A 20538-nucleotide genomic window follows, 5' to 3' on the forward strand; every position below is an offset into this window, starting at 1 on the left:
TTGCTTGACCTGATAGTGTGGAGGTACCCCTGTAGTTGAGGCAAAAATATCCCTATACTCCTCCACAACCTTGTCCATATGTTGCTTCTATGCATAGGAGCCTTGCTTGGAAGCCGTGGCCACAACTTTCTTCTTTCCCCGAGGGCGAATCATAAGGGAAACAAATTTATTGGTCTAGGAAATGATCTTATTGCATTGCTTTATAGTGATTAAAGAGATGGCGGTAGGAGGGGCTACCTCTGGTATCCTATACAACTTGTTGGCCAAGGTAATAATCATAGAGCGAGGTCTAGACTGATATACAACATGTCACTTCCATAAGTATGGTTTTCCTAATAATACATCACAAACTTTAAGAGGAGAAACATTACACAGTACCTCATCTGTGAAGGGCTTGATGTTGTAGGGAAGGTGGCACTGTTGGCTGGTGCGAAAATCTCTTCCTTGGTGAAGCCACTCGATGGTGTATGGATCTGGATTTGTTGTAGTCTTTAGGCCCATCCACTTCACGAACTCTGCTATAATGAGGTTCTTTTCACTCTCGTTGTCAACAATGAACTGCAACAGAGAACCCTTCACCCACATCTGTGAGTGGAAGAGGTGTTCCCCCTCCTCTGGATATTCAAGCTCAATCTTCTGGATCTTGGTGGTGGCCCCGGTGGCCACGGTGGAACTGGGCTATGCATCAATGATCTACTTCCCTTTATCATTTCCCTTATCGGGTTCTAATTCAGAGTCAGAACATGCATCTGATTCAGAAGCCTTCAGCTTGGCCACTAGTGACTGCTTGGCCTGACACTCACTTGTATTGTGAGTGGAGCTCTTATGGAACTCACACCATTTTCCTGTGTCCTTCTTTGTCTTCGTGGTGTTGTTCTTTTCTTGCGACTTCGGTGGGTTGTCCTGGGTAGCCCCACCTTGGCTTAGTCATTTTTTTGTGGTTTTGGGGCACCTTTCCCTTGCTTTAGATTCGCAGATCCAAAGTCCTACTTCTTTTGTTTAAACTGTTTCTCAATCTTGACAGCGTACTGGTATGTCATGCCAAGCGAGGAAATTTTTAGGAACTCCATCTCGTCCTCGATGTACTTATATAGATAGTCGCGGTACTTGAGCACTAAATGCGCACAGTATCCTTGATACCCAGCTTTGTGCGAAGGGTATGGAAAATATTTGTGAACTAAGACACATCTTAGTCCCTTCCCTGTCGTAGCGTGGGCCACTTTATGTATTTATCTTCATAGTCTCGAGAGGGTAATATTGTTCCTTGATGGTGTCTCGGGAAGAATCCCAAGTGGGTGCAGCTGAAAACGATGAGGGTTCACTCTCGTCCTTTTGTTCACAATAGGTTTCCCACCAGTCCTTGACGTGTGGGGCAGCTTTGAGAAGTGAAAAAGTAATCTTTTCCCGATTGGGAAAGTCATGAACTGAAAAATATCCTTCCAAAAGATTTAACCATTTATCTATGGTGTTTGCATCTATCATGCCTTCAAATATGGGAATATCAAAGTTAACTTGTACCTTAAAAGGAGTGGTGCCTCCAGAGTGGCTGCTAGATGAAGATGCATCACCTGTGGGTAGTCGTCGAAGGATTTAGGCAAAGTTATCCATCATTGCATCCCTCTGTCGCTCAAGGGCTTCCTCGAGCAACATTTTGAAAGGATCTCCTACCCCCTCATATTTCTTTTCTTCTGCCATGGGAGGTCGTCGAGTTTTGCGAGGCTGATCTTGCAATGTTCAACCAGATTGAGCCCTAACTATTTATACCTGGACCTCGTTGGGGACATGCAAAGAAAAAAGAGAAAGAGCAGACTGCTCTGATACCACTGATCTGAACTTAAACAAGAACACAAAAATTACATATATAATCATAAATACAGAGATGCAATAGAAAAACACTTCATTTCATTAATAGAAAAATATTGAACTATGCTTACAAATAGAATGGAAATAACATAGCTCGGGCGATGGTAGCTTCTTTGAGAAGAGATGTGGCAGTTGCATGCCTCTAAACTATGTTACAATGAGGCTTAAAGGCCTATTTATTATTGAGAAACAATGGAAAACCCTAAACATCCAAAAACCTAACCCTAGGAGATGAAGTGTCATAACTGTGGGCCTCGTTTGGGTAAATTGGTACATCAACTTTCCAGGGTTGTAACTTTGGCATACGATCCTCGTTTGTCTATCATAATACCTTGTTTTGAAGATCTCAAAGAGAAGGCCAAAAAAAATTCTTGCAACTTAGTTTGGGAAGTTTGTGATCTCTCTGTTTTCCCTAAAAATGTCGTTTAGGGCCTCAAAACAACTCTGGAAGTTCAGTACCCAAAAAACTGCCAAAATTAGTAAATTGTGCTACAATTAAGGAAACCAAAAAACTGAAAGAGAGAGTGTTAGGGGTCCAAGTGGAATAGGCAGGTGGCCACGAGTGTCCACCTAGATCATCCTTCTTCTTTGATCGTGCTCATGAGATAGAGCATTCAACCATGTTATCTGCAACTATATGATGACATGACTTTATCTATCAAATATATACATACAGTTTCCTTCTTTTGGTCATCTAGACTTCCTTTGAGAAGCTTTCTTTCCTTGTTTGAAAATGAAAGTACTTCAACCAACTCAGCATGTTGCTAATATTTGTGTTCATACTTTACCAATGGATCCCACACAAGGTGGAATGTGGACTATCTGCGAGACACTTGCTTCTTCTTAGTAGAGGTGAACCTTCTAATGAAGATTCTAATGGAGGATCTTGATGATCCTCATTCTGAAAATGCTCCTTCCTAATGATGATGATGTATGATGATTTCTTTATCTTCTATCTTACTAGATGACTTTCCTCCAAACATATATATTTCTACTTTGGTTGTCCTTATATGCTTGCAATGGAGATGCCATTTCTATCATGATGCCTACTATAACCATGTAGAATTTCTACTTCCCATGCTTCTATGATTATTTCATCTCTATCTTGCTATAATGCATCCTATCATATTTTTTATCCTTCCTATCATCTTCTATGACCGAAAAGAACTAAGTGAAGGAGATTATCTTAGTCATAGTAGAGATCTTTCACTTCCTCCTTTGACTTCTTCTTTTCCGATTCTTCCACTTCTTTGATAACATGGGATTCATTTATTTCCTTAATCTTCTTGTTGTCCTTATTTAGTTTGGGACAATTCCTTTTAAAGTGCCCATATTCATTACACTCGTAGCATTGTATCTTTGACATATAGATCTTCTTTTTTCAAGGACTAAAGTTTCCTTTTATCTTGGCCATGGCAACATATTCTTGAACTTGTTCATTTGATCCAACACCACTCTTTGCCTTCATCCTATTTTGTTCAATATTACATAATGACCAAAGTTCACTAAATGGAGTGGCTTCCTTCTTTCCATAGATACTTGATACAAAATTTCACCATTCATCAAGTAGTCCATTGAGGACAATGGTGGTCATTTCTTTATAGGACATTATTTCTCCTAGTTCTTGAAGTTGATCTCTTATTTGTGACACCCTCATAAGGTATGAGGCTATTCCTTCTTCCTTTGATACCTTCATTTTGTATAATTTTGTTCTCAATGATATAACTTCTCCTGCAGTGCTTATGGAAAAAAATTCTACCAACTTTTCATAGATATCTTTTGATTTCTCCAATTTTTCTACGTAGGGGATGAGGGAATCCTTGATTGATTCTATAAGGATTCTTTGAGCCCTTATTCCCCTTTCATATATTTTGATAGTTCTTGAGCTTTCTCTTGAGATGGTTTGGAGATTGAACCCTTTACATATTCAATAACTTCACTCTCTATGAGGATCAAGTCTATCCTCTTCTTCCATGCAAGGAAATTTGATGACCCAACCAGTTTGTTGCTTTCCTTGCAGAATGAAGTCATTTTTATAGTAGATTCATACATAAATATAAAATACTTACTTGTTAAGTAAATATGCTTCTAGATGATGATATATTCAACTTGATGCCTTCTTGATGATGTTGCTTCCTTGATGATATTCTTAAAGGATGTTTGAGATGTGATATTTGCTTCAATGTGAGGGAGATCACCTTGATTTCTTTGATGATGATGGCAATGTTTTTTTTGCTTCCTTTGGATGTAGTAATGTATAATATGGAGACTTCAAGATGCTTCAAATGTGTATTCCTTCTTTCTTTGAGTGGAGGTAGGGTCCTTGAGGTCTTCTTCTCCTTGTGATGATGTGATCTTTGAGATGAGTACTCCTCCTTGGTGCTTCTTAGTCCTCCTTAATGATTTCCTTGTGTGTAGCCCTTATGTATCCTTTTTCAATAATGTGATCTTCAAGCTACCTCTTCTTGTCTTATCACCTTAGCTCTGATACCATGTTGAGAAATCTAGGGGCAGTTATATTAGGTGATTTCTCTTACTTTGATAACTGCTTGTGATGTATTTTTACTTAACTTGATTAGCTTCTTCTTTCACTAGATTATTATTAGTGTTCTCTATCATCAAACAACTACCAAACAATGAAGCAATGAGACAAGAGGACACAAGATATAGGCTATAAGCCAAGGCCAAAACCTCTCCTCTTGAGAGGAAAACCCATAAAAATTATTCTCTTCTTATAGAACTTCAAATGACAAATTCCAAGACCTAAGACCCTTGTCAAAGACCCCTCCAGGACCAAATCAATCCTTCCTCCTTGATGATATTTCCTTCCAGCAACTTCGACCCAAGCAGTTTCTCCAGCAACTTTTCCAACAACTTCAACCCTAGCAGTTTCTCCTGCAACTTCGATCCCAACAACTTCCCCAATAACTTCTCTAACAACTTCTTGACTGCAACTCGGCCTTACTGTAGAAACCCTAGATTGGCACATGTGGGTATAATATGGTTAAATATATCATTTTCTTCCTTCTCTTGAGGAGTTGCTTCTTCCTTTGGAACTTGGCTTGCAATATGATCCCTTTTCTTCTTGATTTCGACCCTCTAGTATGACTATAATTTTCAGCCTTGTTGCAATAATGGTTACCATAGTCCTTTAACATGTGTGGGAAATATCGCCCTAAAATAGTCCCTTTCAAATTCGGTTTTTTCTTCCTTTTATCTCTTTCTTTCTTTGCTAGGTATGAGGCTTCTATTATGCTTCAACGAACTTGATGAGTGTCCCTTTGGTGAGGTCGATTTCTTCTTATATATAGGCTTCACAAGGTGTTCGAATAACCCTTCATGAGGCTGACTTTCTCTTTCATGTAGGCCGACTTTTTTTTTTATTGTTTGACAAGATCTTGGAGGGTCTTTATGACACTTTTGACTATACAATAATTTTCTTTACAAGATACAATATGCCCAAAAGGGTTTTCCATACATGACAATGACTCAATTAACTTGTTGACTCAATGAAAAGCCCTAGAAGCACTCAATGGGTTCTTCAACTATAAATAAATTTACCTTGAGCATGAAGCCCATTCATCAAGAATGACAATAATAAATTTATTTTTCTCTTTACATCAAATACATAAACTCATGATTATATATTCCATTATGAATACCGAACCTAGTTACATATTTCAACATGTACCTAAGTTGAGGCTAAATCCTTTCAGCTCCCATCTGCCTTGACAAGTGGTGAATGGCTATCATTCACCTCCAACTAGTCAACTACCTATTGTAGCTTACATGGCACTTCCTATCCTCAACAAATTGTCTAGCCATCGCCCTTTAGGCCAACAATCACTCTTCCTCTAGTCGATTGTCCTTTAGCAACCTTCAAGCATCTTAGGACTACTCTTTGGTTACTTGGCATCTCTCTTGGCATGTTCTGCTCACACAATAATCCACCTTGGAAACCTTCTTTTCCTTGCTTTCCAACTTGTCCAAACTTGGGTCTACCCTCTTAGAGTCCGTAGAAAAATCCACAACTATCACTAGTTATTGCTCATGTACACCCTGGAAACATTTTACTTCTTGTTGTAACCCTTAACCAACCTACTCAATACTATGTCTTTCCCCAACAACACCCTATCCTAGCCCTCAGTCAACTTCATGGGCAACTGTCCAGCCCTTGGTTGCAATGTTAGGCATGTGGTCTCATGTTGTAGAAGAGGTTTGCCCAACTAAAGTGTCAAAGATTTCTCAACAAAATTCCAACGCATGACTCCTTTTACTAGATATTGTAGATCAAGATCTTGTTCACTTATCATGTGATAAGATCAAGATTGTTCTCTTAATGAAGTGGAGTTCATGCAAAGGAAGACATATCTTTTGAGCCAACAAATAGTTTTTTTTGAAGATCTAGTAGCCAATTTTTTGGAGTCCAATATTCCTAAGTTTCCAAAGAGTACATATTTTGGCATACCACCAGTATGTGTATGTAAGTGTGATCTTATAAAGGCGTTTTTGTGGCCTATGTCATGTTCTTTGTGGATTTCTTTAATCAGCTACACAAAAGAGCAACAACTAAAGGTTTTGTGTTTTCCTTTCCTGACCTCACAAGTGTTTCGAGTATCATGGTACATTAGTTTCTTACAAGAATATGAAGCATTCATAGCTTACAGGGAATTTGTGGAAGTAAGGTCGTTTATGCTCTTTGATGTCCTTGCATTGATGTATATTATCAGAGAAATAGGTATTAAAAAGTGCTACAAATTCCATGGACTTTGTGCATTTGAAAGAATCAAAGGGAAAAAGGGTATACCATAGTTCCCTCTTGTGAAAGAAAATACAAAGCATATGGTGAGAAACATGGTTTTCCATTAACATTTCAAATATATTTCAGACTCATTAATTTCTGGAAGCCCCACATGTGGCAAAGAGCTCAGGTATTTATTAGGTCACTATAAAGAATGTGAAAGGTGGCAAAGAGATCAAGATGAAGAACAATAGATGTTGGACCATTTACTATTTCTGAGTGATGCTTGTCCTTCCTGGGAAAAACCACTTGTACTTGGTAAATCAAACTTTCCAACTTGAAGTACATAAATGTTTCCAGTAGGGCTGACAAAAATATGTACATCAAATTTGTAGTGTTTGTGGAAAGGATTGGTTTGGCCCTTGGTAAGGATAAATTGATTTTTGGTTCATTGATGAAGTCCTCGGATATCACAATGCAGAACATGATCAATCCAATTCACAATGAAGTTTCTTCTTGTAGAATCTTATTGGAAATATAGGTTTTTTGGATATGGAAGTGGTGAGGAGGCAGTACAGTGGAATATCTTACCATTCTTATGTGAATGTGCAGAACAAATGATCCAACTCATCTTCAACAAATTACAGTGAATTCTATCATTAATATATTACTTACATGGACAACACATCAAACATGTTAACAATCATCTTCCTTTATGGCACAAGCAAGCAACTTCAGCTAGAGAACGAAGAACCTCATAGCAAAGAGAGTGGAAGTGGGGGTGGGAATCCATCATGATATAGTTTTTTTGAATTAAAAGTGAAACAAAAAACCAAATTAAAGGATTTGGCACTAGCTATTAGTAGGTAGGAAATGGAAATAATTGAAAATAACACAATACATAAAAGTGAATACATAGGGGATTGAGCTCGGTAGAAATACCAAAAGATTCAAATTCTCTAGAAGTGGGAAAGGAGGATTGTAGAGACATAATGCCAAAGGTGAAGTTTGCAGTTTCATCAAGTAATAAGTTGAAATTGGATTGGCATCAAGCATTGGGGTTTGTCTTCCTAGAACTGATGGGAAAAGTAATGTTTTTAATGCTAAGACAGTTTCGATGAAAACCTTGCATTGTCAAAGAATTAACCAACCATCCATTGGATGTCTCCTTGATATAGTGGCTCCTTTTCCTAACCAGCTGTCAACCTCTAGTCAAATTTCGTGTTCATTCCTAGATAGTAAATTTCAAATTCAAATTCTGAATAAGTGGAGATGAAATTCAAAAACTGCTACATGGGTTTTTTTTCATAGCGATCCCAATTGACTTCCAAATGGGCAGATTCAAAAAATTGCAAACCATTTGATATATTTCACTGGTTCTTCCAAGGGGTGATATAGAAGCCTGATGATGTTGGTAATTAAGGTGGGATGCCATCTATAATAAGTAGCTATGATATTTTAGTTTCAACAGTAGCAGATAATTTTGGTTGGAATGTAGTATGTTGCAACAAATGCAAGGCAGATGCCAAATGCCCATTTCTATGGAATTTCACTAGTGTTCACTTTGGTTAAATTGATTATAGATTGGTTTTACGATAATCATTCTGTGTTTGATGCTTTAGTTCTTATGTGGAAATAAAGTTATAGACAAGTCTCGACATATGTCATGAACAAAGTCTCAGCTTGGAAAAGGTTTGAAACTATTAAAACCATAAAGTGATTTAATTCATCAAGGGAGAAATCACAACATGACCAACCACTAATACCACATTAGCATGATATACCAGATTTGAGATTAACAAGTGCTCACCTTCTCTTGCGAAATATTTTGTTCAATCAACAACAGTATAACAAGAAATGACAATTGTACATTGCATGACTTATGATTAGACTCCTAAGAATGTGCCTTGTGGTGTTTTCGCTGAAGACCGCCTCTAAATTCTAATCAAAGTTCCCTTGTCAAATATTTAGGATGAATTCCAAAGAAGCTTCAAATATATAAATTATTTTATGGGTAATTCAATTGTCGTCCAATTACTATTAAGAAAAATGTACACACCGGAGAGATCTCCTTCTAGTTACAGGACTAAGAAGAGCATTTCTAACACCAATACTGAGGCCTCTGACTTTTCATGAGTATCAACATCTCGATATCTTCTGTATGGGACAGTGAGGAAAAATCACAACAGGCTATCATCTGTAGCGAAAGGATTTGCGTGTGCCTGTGGAACATGCCTTGTTCCGTCTGTTAGGGAAGAAGAAGATGATTATCAATATAAAGAGACCAACATTGCGCTTAATAAGAAATCTTCAAAAATAGTCGTAGTGAAATTTGAAAAAATTTATAGAGATGAAACTTTAACATAATAGCGACGACAATAATAACAAGGCCGTATAGCTAGCATTTCCCTGCAGCTTAGTTCAATTATTGAATTTTGAAATGTATGAACTAACTATAGTATTTGAAAAAGGGCTACTTTGTAGATATTTTTGCTTATTTTAAGTATCTTTAAACTAGAGACCCATGTCACAAATGTCATCAAATGTATTAATATCATAAACATACATAAACACATGTTATAAACGTGACTAAAGCCAACTAATTTTAAATATTAAATTAGTTTGTTTATACGTAGGGCCCTAATATCGTGAATTAATAATACCTAGCATAATTATTATTTATTATTATGTGACTCTCTATGTATGTGAATTAATAATACCTAATATAATTATTATTTATTATTATGTAAAATGAACCATTTCTTGTTATGTGAAAAGAACTCATATTGATGACCATTTCTTATATAATAATCTATCAAAAGCACAATAAAATAGTGTAAAATATTACACGAAAAATTAAATTGAAAATTCAAAAAGTTGAGCAGATCCACACCGCCTCCAATGGTTGCTTCTGGCAAACGTTCAATAGAGTACTTGTGTTGGGTAATGTACATAATAGGTACACCAGGAATCTGCTCCAAAACACATGCATTAACTTTAATATATCATGCACTACATGGTTATATACAAGTAACTTGTCTTCTCTAAGTTCGAGAAAGTTACCTTCCTAATTCGACGTTTTAAATCCCGATCACATGTAGCTACAATATAGCATTTATGCTTTTGCAAAAGACCTTGCTCACGTTTTTCAGAAGAATCTCTCCCATCAGGACAAGAATGAAGGTCAATGGAAATTGAACAGACATCATATTCATGTTAATAAGATAAGTATAATTTTAAGCCCAATAGAGGGGAGTAGCATATAGGGGAGGAGGGAGGGCGTAGCTTACCATGATTACTCGCCAATTTATGGAATAAAATTCTGTAAAAACTATGATTTCTAACAGTCAACAACGAACTGTCAAGATCTCAGAGCTTTTATAGAATTTAAAACCAAGTTGCCTCCATTTTAAATGGTGGTGATGGCGAAATCCATTATATAAATATACATTCCTGCGACGGCGGCAGCACAAGCAACACGCTAATAGTATTTTAGTATAATTTTTTTAAATATATTATTATTCCTGACATTAAATTGTACAATATTAATTAATAGTGAAGTACATCTGCCATCATTACATAATAAGAGGTGAAAGAATTGAACCAATAGTATTTTAGATAAATGAATTTAAATATGGTTTAAAAATAATAAATTTTAATTTATAATGTTAAATTTTGGAAAAATTTCATAAATTTTTGGACAACTTAGATTTAATGTCAACATCAATTTTTTTAAATACATTATTTTGAATTGAACATAAATTTTTTAATACGTTATTACCAACATAAATATATTTACTTTATTTATTTTAATTATCTATTTAATGAAGAATGTAAATCACCATGGAGCCTCCCATCTTGAATTTGCGAATAGATTGTATATAAAATATATTTAAATTTTAATACGAGAATGAAATTTATTAAATTATTTCAATTCTGAAATTCCTCCCGTGCATATGCAAAAACAATAAATCAGGATATTGTTTAATTAACTCAAAACATATTTAATTAAATATGAAATAAACTCTAATTTTGTACACTTAAAACGTGGGGAATGTTTATACATAGCTTTATTTGCGGAGAAGCGTCACAATCACATGTGCCGGGCATTTAACTAGCAATAATTTTGGACAGTGACGGGCATTTATCCCTACCGCAGGCCGAGGAGAAACGCATTTGATTCATGGTCAAACCGTGAAATAATAGTAATTTACTATTGTTGAAATCAAACAACATTTTATAAAGTTAACCTTATAAATATAATAAATTAATTTTTTTCAAACGTTTTAATTTTATTTATTTAATTCTTGATAGGTTAACTGGGTTTCATTCTTATTGTTTATTATTTAATGATGGTTTTATGGACAGCTAGCGATCAGACTTGTAGCATTTATTTCCTCACATGTGTGATTACACGTTCTTGAAAGAATACTGATAATGAAGTCCTTTAAAGCGTACAATATTGCGAAGGCGAACACGTTGTAAGGTCAGGTCAATTTAGATTTAATGTCATAATAAATAAGCGAACCTTTGGGGAAGTGACCTACTTGTCCAAAGATCTATCAATGGAATTTCAACGAAGCCCATGCCAAGCATTCTAGACAAGGAACTTCATGAAAAGATAAATGTCAACAAGTAATCTAGAGTTTACTTAGTTAGTAAACCACGGTGTTGTAATGGAAGATCGAATTCAAATTTCTTTCACACATGACAATACATGCCACTTTGAGGAAGATTTATACATTGATGTTAAAGATAATAATATTTTGGATTTTCTCTTACAGCCAGAGGAAGATGTAACACCATCTACTCAAAATAGTTTTGTTATTTCTTCTAATGATCGACAACAACTAAGATTTAATAGTGGGGTTCTTCATAGTTACTAGCTACAAGGAATACAATGGTTATTGAACAATCTTGAACATATTGAAAATGTAACTAGTGTTTGTCTTCATAATGAGATTCAAATGTACTATTGATGTAATTGCTATATTCATATTTATGATCATTATTATTATTTCTATGTCTAGTTAAAGCATGTTCTTCATGCTTTTAGGGTTTATCGAGTCAAAAGAAAATTTATTATGAGTCAAGGAAATGTTATTGGGTCAAAATCCCATTGGACTATTTGTAAGAAAAGGAAAAATCATCTTCTTTGAGTCAAAAATTCAATTTTGTCATCCACAAGACAAAGTTGCCCCTCCTGGACAAGTTAGCCTAGAAGAGGTAGTTATTCAACCTTACTGGATGTGTATTAATAAGATAGGTTTGACCTTATTTCACCACTCACTCACAACTTCGATTTTTGTGCCAAGAAGAGAAGGAAAAAGTAGTGAAAGTCAAGGAAGAAAGAGCGAAAGTCAAAGGAGGAAGAACAAAGGTCAAAAGAAAGGGAAAATCAAGATTTTATGCCCTAATTTTGTTCACACTTGCAAAATTTCAGAGCTCTTACAGGGCCAAAACTTCAAAGACACTATAGGTCTAAAAATTTCAGACTTTGACCATATTTTGAGAGCATTTACCAACATTGACTTTGTTGACTTTGACTTCATTGAAGGAGACTTGAAAGAGGGTGGACTTTGGGATTTTGTGGAAGTCTTGGTCTGTTAGTTTTTGTAGCACAGATGGTGTTCTAGTCTCGAGACTTAGTGGAGAAGATAAAACACATGAGTTTTCCATAACCCAGAAATCATTTCTAGAAATTCCACCTAGAGATGGCTCAATTAAATTAATTGAGCATAATTAAAAATTTCCTAAATCTAACTTAGGAAAAAGGGGTTAATTAATAGAAATTAATTGAGAAAGGTGTGAATTATATAGAAACTCACACAAATTGAATTAGAGATAATCTCAACCATTGATTAAGTTTTAATCATGGCCATTGAAGTCTCAACTGGAGATTATAAGAAGAAGTCAATGGGTAGATGGAGAATAAACTTTGGAGAACACTTGAAGGTGAGAAGCACTTGAGAGTGTGACCAGTTGCAAATACTCAGTGATCTAGACAGATTGATTATCTAGTGTAGGTGATTCAACAGTTGTGATCAAGTCATGGATCGAGAAGCAAAGTGTTAGAGGGGCAGAGGCAGTGATCTAGAGGAGGATTTCCAGATCCAAAAGAGGCAAAAGAAAGTGACTGAATTATTCCACGACGTAGCTAATCCATATCATCTGCAAGGGTCACGTGGAATTTCTTAACCGATCATAGTTACAGTCATGTGGGTTTTCCCAGTATAGCTGCAAGGATCATGCAAGTTTTTCTAGCATAGTCGCATGGACCAATCAGAAGCCACGAGGGCTTGCACATAGGTTGGATGGCCAGTTTTCAGAGAGAAACATAGGCTAGGGCTTGATGGTGGATGGTGAGAACCTTCTCTCCAAATATTTTCTGTCAAATATTGTTGTTTGGATAGTATGTTGGGCTTCCAAAGATTGTACTCAAATTTTCACTGTTGCATAGTAAAAAAAACCCTTAATTGTTGCACCTGTTTTCCCACTTTGGGTTTTCTGGGGACTTTTGTCCAAAAACAACAGTGTATTTTTTATGTGTGTTCTAGCATTTCTCGGTTCATATTTTTCTTCCGCAATATTTTTTTGGTGAAGAAATTGCAGTGTGATTAATTCGGTATTAATTAGAAAATTAATAAATTGTTAATCAATTAGGAGAATTAATTCCATTTGTTGTGATTCAAGGGAATTTTCACATGGCCTTGGTTTTTAGGTCTTGGATATATCACTTTGATATGATTCTCTATAAGAAGAGGAATTTTTTGGGTTTTCCCCCTTATGGGGTTTTTTCCCTAGCTTGGAGCCTACATATTTGTGTTCTTTATCTCTTGCGATCTTCATGTCTTGTATATTTTGGTAATTAACTAATGACGAGAAAAATAATATAAGTAATAAAAGGCCAACAACATTCACAAGTAATTATCAAGTAAGAGAAATCACCCCTAATCTACAAGCATCTAGATTTCTCAACAGAACAAAGGAGAAATGTGATTCTCACATATGAGATGGCAATTGGAAAAACAATACGATTTATTTTCATCCAAGAGACTGTGAATGCAATTTTTTGTGTTGGTAACTTTTCATCTCTTGCTTTCATAAACACTTCCTATGCTTTAATCTAGAAAAATTAAAGTGTTTGCATTTAATGCTTTGATTTGTAGCAGTGGGAGCCAACTTTTATATGTAGCTAGTGACAATCAAAATTCACCTATATCTATATATATATATATATATATATATATATATAGATATAGATCCAAACTATGATACTCATATTGATTATCGTTGAAGTATAGAAGGACTAAGAAAAAGCATGAGAAAATTGAGAGGTCCAGAGAATTCTCGGTTGCTAGTGGAAGATGTTGAAGCATCTAACTACTATCGCTAGGCCGATCAAATCAAGAACATATCCAATGCTCCCAAAGTAGATGAGTTGAGGCAACAACTAAGTATGAGAGTCTCATATCTATGTTAAAATGCATCAGTTGATTGTATGTCGCTTGTTTGAAGACAAAGAGAAGAGTAATTTTCTTGGACTAATGATCAACAACTAATATTGGTCAATGCACAAAGACCTACCATCAAACGACATGCGGGACCTCAAGAATTGTCAGGGCTTAATGAGAGGCCATGTTTTGTATTGAGCGATTTAGACAAACTGCCCATTCTGATGAATGACTTGTGTTCAATGCAACACCAACCCCCCTCTTTTCATTTGAAACTGCCATAGGGGGGTGTCGCAGGGTGTTATCTGGTTTGAATGGTTTCATTGATGTGCACGTGATAGAAGATTGGGTCCCGCAAGTACAACAGTGGTTTTTTGCCTATCAAACTTGGGGCCCGCATGTACGTCAGGCCTTAAAAAAACATCTTTATATGTATATGTTTTAAAATTGGTTGAAAACTCAAATAACATATGTTGTATATAGTTTATAAAAGGGGTGGGGTTTTATTTTAAGGGAACTTTAAATATATATATATATATATATATATATATATATATATATATATATATATATATATATATATATATATATATATATATATAGATATAGTAAGTATTTTTGATCCAGGTGGATGTTGGTGGCCACCCGCCTATCCCACTTGGACCCCCACAATTGTCTCTTTCAGTTTTTCAGTTTCTCAGTTTCCTTAATTGTAGCACAATTTATTATTTTTAGCATTTTTTCAGGTCCTAAACTTCTGGAGCCATTTTGAGGCCCTAAACGACGTTTTTTTGGAAATCTACCGCCAATGATTTTTTTATAAAACCGTCTTTTCCGTCGTAGTCCTCGGAGAGATATTTCCAACGGGGTATCATGCATGTCAAATGAAAATAATATGACCAAGTCACGACCCCACGAAGTTGGCTATCCAACAAACCCCAACGAGGCCCATAAACTCTTGGTGTTACATCTCTTCGAGTTAGGGTTTTGGTTGTTTAAGGTTTGTTCTTATTGTTTAATAATAAAAAGGCCCTTGAGCCTCATTGTAACACAGTTCAGAGGCATGTAGCCACCACATCTCTCCTCAGAGATAAGCTACCATCACCCAAGCTAGTCTCATTTCCATTCTGTTTGTAAGCATATTTCAGTATTTTACATTAATGCAAGAAGTATTATTTATGCTGCATCTCTGTATTTATGTTTATTTATGTACTTTGTTGTGTTCCTGCGTAAATATGGATCAATGGTATCAGAGCAGACTGCTCTTCTCTATTTTTTTTTGCATGTCCCCAACAAGGTCAGGATATAAGGAGATAGGGCTTGAACTAGTTGAACCTTTGCAAGACCAACCTCGCAAATCTCAACAGCCTCCCATGGTGGATGAAAATAAAGACGAGGGCACATGAGATCTTATCAAAATCTTTCTCAAAGAGGCCCTCGAGCAACAAAGGTGTGCAATGATGGACAACTTTTCCCAGATCCTTCAGCGGCTACCCAGGGACAACGCATCTAATGGCTACTCTGGAAACGCCACACCCTTTAAGGTACAAGTTAACTTTGAAATCCCCATATTTGAGGGTTAGATAGATGTAGATGTTGTAGATAAATGGTTAAATCCACTAGAAGGGTATTTTTCTTTGCATGATTTTTCCAGTTGGGAAAAGATTACTTTTGCTCTTCTTAAGGAAGCCCCCTACATCAAGGACTGGTGGGAAACCTACTGCGAGCAAAAGGATGAAAGTACAAACTCATTATTTTCAGCTGCTCCCACTTGGAATTCCTTCCACAATGCCATCAAAGAGCAGTACTACCCTGTTGGGAGCTATGAGGAGAAATACATAAAGTGGACTACGTTATGTTAGGGAAGGGACCAAGACGTGCCAGAGTTTACCAATATTTTTCATACCCTTCACACAAAGTTGGGTATCAAGGATTCTGAGCGGCATTTGGTACTCAAATATCGGGGCTGCCTATACAGGTACATCCAGGACAAGATGGAGTTCCTGGACATCTCCTCGCTTGGCACGACATACCGATACGCTATCAAGATCGAGCAAAAGTTTAAACAGAAGAAGCAAGACTTTGGATCCGTGAATCCGAAGCAAGGGAAAGGCTTCCCCAAACCGTAGAACCAAGGACAAAGCTAAGATGGTGTGACCCAAGACAACCCATCGAAGCCACAAGAAAATAACAACACCACGAAGTCAAAGAAGGACACAAGAAAGTGGCATGAGTTCCATAAGAGCCCCACTCATAACACAAGTGAGTGTCAGACCAAGCAGTTGTTGGTGGCCGAGTTGAATGCTTCAGAATCCGATGCATGTTCCGACCTTGAGTCAAAACCCGACAAGAGGAATGTCAAAGGGAAGCACATCATTGATGCAGAGCCCAGCGCCACTGTTGCCACCTTCAAGATCCAGAAGAATGAGCTTGAAGATCTAGAGGAGGGGGAGGGCCTTTTCCACTCACAAATGTGGGTGAAGGGTTCACTGCTGCAATTCATTGTCAACGGTGGTAGCCAAAAGAACCTCATTTCAGCAGAGGTCGTGAATCGGTTAGGCCTAATGAGTACACCACACTTGTAATCATACAATATCGATTGGCTTCACCAAGGACGAGATCTCCAAGTTTTCCAGCAGTGTCGCCTTTCCTACAACATCAAGCCCTTCACAGATGAGGTATTGTGTGATGTTGCACCTCTTGTTGTTTGTGATGTATTATTGGGCCAACCATACTTGTGGAAGCGACATGCTGTGTATGAGTCAAGGCCTCACGATTTTATTATTTCTTTGGGTAATTCATTATACAGGATACCATAGGTAGCCCCACCTACCACCACCTCTTTGATCTCTACTAAGAAATGCAGTAAGATCATCTCCCAGACTAGGAAATTTATTTTATGTCTGGTTCACTCTCAAAGTAAGGGGAAGATCATCGCCACATCCATGACCCCCGAGAAGGGCTCTTCCATGCGGCAGAAGTAGGTGGATATGGTCATGAAAGAATGCAGGAACATCTTCTCCTCACCCACAGGGGTACCATTACATTGTCAGGTCAAGTATTCATCCAATCTGACTCTCGGAGCACCTCTACCCAACAAGCCAATATATCGTTGCTCCATTCTGGAAAATGTAAAGTACAAGCAGCAACATGATCAACATCAAGTGTCACACAAGTTTCAGGTGGGCAACAAAGTTTGGTTGCATTTGCAGAAGAATGCCTTACCAGAGCCCATCGAAAGCTCATACCACTCTAATATGGTCCTTACACGATTAACAAAGGTGTGGGAAACAATTCTTTGGAGCGCATCATTCCCCCATTCCTTGGCTTGCACCGAGTGTTCAATGTGGACTATCATCAACCATGCTTCCCACCATTACTAGACACATTAGAGATTGCAGAACAACTCACCAGGGACCAAGTTCAGTAGAAGTTTCCCCATCTCATGGAGGCACTCAACACAATGGGGACCATTTCTTCCTAAGGGAGAGGAATGATCCAGGTGGATGTTGGTGGCCACCCGACTATCCCACTTGGACCCCCATAGCTGTCTCTTTCATTTTTTCAGTTTCCTTAATTTTAGCACAATTTATTATTTTTAGCAATTTTTCTAGTCCTAAACTTCTGGAGCTGCTTTTAGGCCCTAAACGACACTTTTTTGGCAATCTACCGCTAATGATTTTTTAATAAAATCATAATTTTCGTTGCAATCCTCGGAGAGATCTTTCCAATGGGGTATCATGCGCATCAAACGGAGATAATATGACCAAGTCACGACCCCGGGAAGTTGGTTGTCCGACTAACCCCAACAGGACCCATAAACTCTTGGTGTTACATCTCCTCGGGTTAGGGTTTTGGTTGTTTAGGGTTTGATCTTATTGTTCAATAATAAAAAGGCCCTTAAGCCTCATTGTAACGCAGTTCAAAGGCATGTAGCCACCACATCTATCCTTAGAGATAAGTTATCATCGCCTGAGCTGGTCTCATTTCCATTCTGTTTGTAAGCATATTTCAGTATTTTACATTAATGCAATGAAGTATTATTTCTGTTGCATCTTTGTATTTATGTTTATTTTTGTACTTTATTGCATTCTTGCATAAATCTGGATCAATTCTAATTTTACTTATAATTCTTTTTAATGTTGGAAAATGAAAAGTAGCAGCTATTAATTCCAATTTTCCGTAACCTTAATATTTGCTTGTGAACTTAGGTAGTATTATTATTTTATTTATTTATATATTTTCATCAAACAAATATCAAGAATATAAAAGTAGCAATAAAGGACAAATAAATTAGGCTTTCACCCAGGGCAAAACCCCTCCAAGGGGAAAACCTAGAAAAACTCTTTGCTTCTTATATAATCTACTTCAAATGAGACAACAAAGACCCAAACCCTAGACCATGTCCTCCTCTAAGTAAAATTTTCCACCCTTCCAAACAATTCCTGACTTGATCTAGCACCAACTAGCTTCAAACTACAACTCCGTCCTCCTAGCTTCAATACTGCTACTTTGACTTGTAACTTTGACCCTATTGTAGAAACCCTAACACAACCCTTCAAGAGGTCTTCCTTGATCAAGGCAGATCCTTCTAAGTTCAACGAATTCAAAACAGAATATCTTTCTCTCCTAGCTACTTGATATTGCAACTTGTCCTATTGCAACTCATACCTGCAATTTTGGCCTTCTTGGAAGTTGTAAAAACCCTAATCCTTTGCATGTGTGAGAAAGATAGAGCCCAAAAACAAGATTTTGTCCTTCCTTTCTTCTACTATACCTTCTCTATCTTATTCTCATGCTTCCCATCGAACTTGTGGATGAGTGAGTAAAAAATGAGGTCAAACTGCTTGTATTTATAGCCTTTCCAAGGGGCCGAATTACCTCCTTTAGGCTAACTTGAAGCTGTCGGGGCTGACTTGTACTTTACGAGGTTCCAAGACTTTCTAGACTCAAAATTAATTCTTTTACAACATACATTTTTCCTGAAAGGATCTTATAAACACGATGTTGACTCCTTTGACTCATGAAAATAAATCATATGACCTAACAAACCCTAGAAGCATGAAGAACATGCTTTTACCTAGAATACCATCAATAATGAGCATGAAACCCATGCTTTAAAATAAAATAAAAATATTTTATTTTATTTTTTGTTACATAGAATATATATTGAAATGATTACAACAACAATTATGAAGACCAAAACTAGTTACATTTCCAACGCTCCCTCTTAACTAGGGAGGTATTCATAATTGTACAACCAATATAACATCATTCTAAAATTGAAGAGTTCTCATAGGAAGGGTCGGATTGATAATTCAATTGTAAGAATCATCATTATGACTAGCATTGTCTCTGAGGACTAACTACACAAGCTCTACTTCATTCAAGAGCATTATGCTGGGAGGCTTTATGTGTGATACCACCCTACCTCTATAAGGAATATACCTCATCTAAATGTTCACAAGGCATGTCCTTTTAGGACTATTCTTCTCTTGGATTTCTAATCTGGAATCCTCAAAGAATATTGGTCCTCTTCAACCACTCTTACCTTGGATACATGTCACATCCTCAAAGAGTGTCGGTACCTTTCCTTTCTTGGATTATTTATCCTCAAGGAAACCACATATGCTTATCCAAATTTTCACCATTCTCTCTTTATGACCTTTACCTGGTCTCACCAGAAGAGAATGCACATGCGATGTCCAACATCACTCCCTCTCAAACATAGAGGATATACCTATTCTCTTTTTTATTACAGAACAGATCCTTGCTCCTTTTTAAGGAAACTTCCTTTGCTCCCTCTCAAAACCGGAGGAGATTCTTGACTTATTTCAAATCGGGAATTCAATACTATAAGCCTTAAATATTTCCTTTAAAAGAGTACTAGCTACTTGTTCTTCATAGCTACATGGATCATTCTTTCCTTTTGCATCTCTTGTATCGAGCTTGCTTCCTTTTGAGGTATCATGGAGCCATCTTCATTCTTCAATATTGTGATAGGATTCAGGTCATCTTTCTTGTTCATCACTTTCATCTTGTCATGAAGGAATTATATTAAGCCTTTTCGAACCTCAAGTTGATCATAGCTTTTGCATGAAAGTGATCTCCTTTGTTGACCTTTAGGTTATCTTCTTGCATTGTTACCTTTTAATCCCAAGGTGATCATACCTTGACTTCATAGTTTCCAGGTGTCATATATTGAGTTTCCCTCAACATTCTTCATAATATATTCCATCCATACAATTGAACTTGCCTCAATTGTCATCATGTATTTCTGCAACATCCTTCCAGGTAGAAAAATAATATTTTAACCTGATGACCAACAATAATTAAAATTAGACTTACCTCATCATGATTACCTTCTCATTCAATTAACATCCTTCTGTCTCCATATGAATCTTCCTTTATGCATCAAATTTCCCAAGGATCGAACTTGATTACCAAATTAGAACTTTTCTTCTGAAGATTATACTGGAT

This window comes from Pinus tabuliformis, chromosome 1_2 (genome assembly GCF_031772625.1).
Source record: "Pinus tabuliformis cultivar Carrire ecotype Pingquan chromosome 1_2, CPIR1, whole genome shotgun sequence".
In the NCBI taxonomy this organism is placed as follows: Eukaryota; Viridiplantae; Streptophyta; class Pinopsida; order Pinales; family Pinaceae; genus Pinus; species Pinus tabuliformis.